At 41.1% G+C, this 3899-nt stretch overlaps 1 pseudogene; it reads right to left on the bottom strand.

The window, feature by feature from the left end:
• Window positions 1–354: 354 nt before the first annotated feature.
• The window catches only part of LOC106511453 (CUGBP Elav-like family member 3 pseudogene), a 3962-nt pseudogene continuing 417 nt past the window's right edge, over window positions 355–3899 (bottom strand).

The raw sequence follows: 3899 nt of genomic DNA, 5'->3' as shown, positions 1-3899 counted from the left end.
TCTTTTTGCACTTTTTCTTGTTTTTAAATGCTGCGTGTTTTCACCTAAAATCTAAGTAGAAATTTAAAAATAGGTTTGTGATTTCCCTTTTTACAATTTGGAATGTAATGATGTCACTAGTGGTAATAATAATAGGAATAATAATGATAATAATAATAATAATAACAATAATAGTTATGTTGCTGTGTTCTGTTCAGTGTTTTATCTAAAGTAGTATTCTTTTTGCACTTTTTCTTGTTTTTAAATGCTGCTCTTTGTAAACTAAACTATATACAGGTCGTTAGGATCGTCTCAGAAGTCTTTCTAACCTAAACCCATTTTGTTTCGTCTTTTTTCCCCCGTTATTTTCTTTCATTTTTATTATGAAACATCGGCCCCTCTATATTTGTCATGTAATAGACATGGTATTGACATGTAAAAGTCTATTGAAGTGATATATCATCAGTTTCCATCATCTCTTAGTTGAACTAAACACCCTGTTTCACACAGACTATGGTCAAACCAAGCTTTTGGCTGTATGTCACGTTTGTGAGTTGTGTGTGTGTTTATGTGAGATGTTTGTGCATTTTATGTACATATCAGCTTTGCTCCGTTTAAGGTTCAGTTTTAAGAGTGCATGTATCTTCTCTGTGTAAGTGTGTGTGTGTGTGTGGCAGCACTCGGCGGACGCTCACAGGTAGCAGACAGCCTGACAGCCTGACAACGAATCCTGGGATTCCACCTCAGCCAGACTCTGAGAGGTCACCTGCAAAAGGGGAGTTTGGAGGACGGAGGGAGCGATACATAACAAGGAGAGAGGGACAGAGAAGAAGAGACGGCCTGTTAGGAGATATAAATAAGCCGCTGCTGCTGTGTGGCGTTTAATACAAATTATTCTTTTGATCTTCTCGCTTTGTCAGACATGCCCCTCCCCGTCAAAACAAGGCTTTATCTCTGAGGACCTTTCGTCAAACTCCCTGCGTCCCCCAGCTGTAACCGTCTGGCTTTTTCTCTGCTTCAGTACCAAGGCATCATTCACAGTGGTAAAGCTCTTTCAGTGGTCGTAAATCAAGGTGCTTCGACACTCACATACGGTGTTTTGCATCATGCAGCTCAATACAGTAAAAACAAAATAGATAAAAACATTTCTACGTGTCCTTCAGTGGCTGTTTGGAGTGAAGCGTATCTATGGGATCAATCTTGTGCCAGCAGGAACTGAATTTGAATTGCTCAGATTGAATCTGAATGTGCAGAATTTGAAAATGAATTTAAAGTTTTTTATCTGAATTAATTTGCTTTGAAACTGTATTTTTGTTTATTAAAAATTCAGTTTGACTACTTTCACTTTCAGTTCCATAATTCAGATTTTTGTGTCACATCCTGGTCCTTGAGAAAGCCAGGCAGAGTAATCAAACACAGATCCACAGATTTATGTTTCACTTTGGTGAAGTTTCTCTTCTGTATGTAACAGAGTTGATGCAATCCACTGTAAAAGTGACACATTCTGACGTCGGACTCGTCAACATATTGATGCTTGGGCAGGGACCATCTGCGTCCAGTTTTGACGCGTCGGGTACCCCCCACACGTCTGTCCTTGCTGCCCGCGGCTTTTCCGGGTCGCATCACTTAGGGGTCTTTGGGTCGGGGATCCAAGGTTAACATGAGGGATCAGGGTTAATGGTTAATTTGACATACTGGGGTCAGGGATAGGCTGTATAGGGCTAATAAAAGTTAAATTTAGGGTCTGGGATTGTTAGTTTTGTGCATTTCCCACTCTTGTAAGAAAAAATAGAACAACGCGCCCGTCTTCCTCTACCTCATCTCGTAAAAAACTGACAAGTGGGGGGTACCCGGCGCGTCAAAACTGGACGCAAAAGGCTACCTGAACTAGCGTCAATATGTTGACGCGGGGGGAGTGAGAATGCGTTGGTAAATATGCGTTGGTTCAAATATGTGATCTATGTAACAATAAACAATACAATAAATGTAACATTTTCTACATATAGGTCAAATTAATCACTGCAATAAAATAACTTTGTCTGTTTTTGTCACTTTTACAGTGGATTGCATCAACTCTGTTACATCCAGAAGGGAAGCTTCACCAAAGTGAAACATAAATCTGTGGATCTGTGTTTGATTACTCTGCCTGGCTTTCTCAAGGACCAGGATGTGACACAAAAATCTGAATTATGGAACTGAAAGTGAAAGTAGTCAAACTGAATTTTTAATAAACCAAAATACAGTTTCAAAGCAAATTAATTCAAGTTCAAAACTTTAAATTCAGTTTCAGTTTAGTGAAATTTATTTTCAAACCAATGCATTCAGTTTGAAATTATGCACATTCAGATTCAATCAGAGCAATTCAAATTCAGTTCCTGCTGGCACAAGATTTATCCCGTACATATCTGTACGCGTGAAGCTCTGTGCGTCCTCGTCAGCTGCACTCGTGTGGCCCCGGATCACGGCAAGCAAACACCGCTACCAACATGCATCACTCTCTGGCATTGGCAGTATAGAAATTCTGGGTGGCAGTTCATTCAAAGAAATGGATCCGATTTCTTTTTTTTTTTTACAAACTTTTTAAACCATATTATAAGACCTGCAAATTGGTGAACGTTTCTGTAAAACTTAGAAAAGTCACTTGTTTATAATGTGAGTGCCCATTTTTTCATGGCACACCCACACATTTGAGCAGCATCAGCTTGGCGGAGGAATAAATTTGCATTTGTCTCGTTTTTTTTCTCCCAGAATTCCTATAGTTGAAGGCTGTTCTCCAATAAGCAAGAGGCACTTGTTCTTCCACCATGACAACCACATACCCTTTACCTCAAAACACCAGCTAGAAGGAACGGGAGAAAGTTGGGAGTGAAATACGTGGGAAGAAAAAAAACATCTGACAGTGTGAAAGAAGATAAAAGCGACTGGAGGAGGAGCGTGAAGGAGGTGCTGAAGGTGAGGAAAGGAGGGGGAGGAGCACCACAAAAAGCAGTGATAGAAAAGAAAACACAGAGAAAACTGGAGGAGCGACAAACTAAAAAAAAAGATTCACAATCCAGGATTTTGAACTCAGCCTATGAGAGTACAGCTCAACGGAATGCATGCTCACTCATAAAGAGTTGTCGTTAAAATCGTGTCTAAGTCTTAAAGCCCATGCTGTTTGCATACCGTGAACACGTCACTATGACCTGATGCAACATCCTAAAACTTACTCCTTTTTAACCCCATCAAAGGCAATTTATTGATTTCTGAATTCTCTCCTGCAGTCCACCGAGGAAACTCCTGGGCAACCTGTCTCTACGCGGACACCGATCCATTGTTCTCGTCCTGCATTACACGCTGCGAGTGTAACGCAGAAACACACACTCACTATCCCCGAACCCTTTGGATAAATAATAATAATAATAATAATAATAATGACACCAAACAAAACACTACAGAAACTGATCAAAAACAAAGCTGCCAAAAAAAGAACGAAATTGATCAGGTTAGCAGATATGTTGGTTCAGTGTGTCAAAAGTGTCCAATCAGATCAGTTGATTTGGAGCTACGGTCCTGGCTATTGATAGTTATTGATCAGTATGTGCACAGGTCAATACAAAAATCAAGTCACAATGCACCAAACACAAGTCTGTGATCACTACAGCAACAGGACATGCAGGTCGACGCACGGCTGGTTGCTCCAGGTGGCAGAAAAATACAAACTGCCAAGGGCAACCAACACAGGCAATGAAACCGCCACAGCAACCCAAAAAAACACAGGCCAACCAATCAACTTACAACAATGTGAGAGGAGGGGGGGGTCGGGGCTTTATCGGTCACTAGGCAACCGTTGCCATAGCGATGGGGTCCTCGTGTTTTATGATTGGACGGGAGGATCTTGGGTGAGGTAAGTTGCCGTTTCGGGCGGGGAGGGGTGGGGG

Source organism: Austrofundulus limnaeus, unplaced genomic scaffold, assembly GCF_001266775.1.
Source record: "Austrofundulus limnaeus strain Quisiro unplaced genomic scaffold, Austrofundulus_limnaeus-1.0 Scaffold2806, whole genome shotgun sequence".
In the NCBI taxonomy this organism is placed as follows: Eukaryota; Metazoa; Chordata; class Actinopteri; order Cyprinodontiformes; family Rivulidae; genus Austrofundulus; species Austrofundulus limnaeus.
Note: the sequence above shows the minus strand (reverse complement) of the source record. Positions and strands in the feature narration are given on the sequence as shown.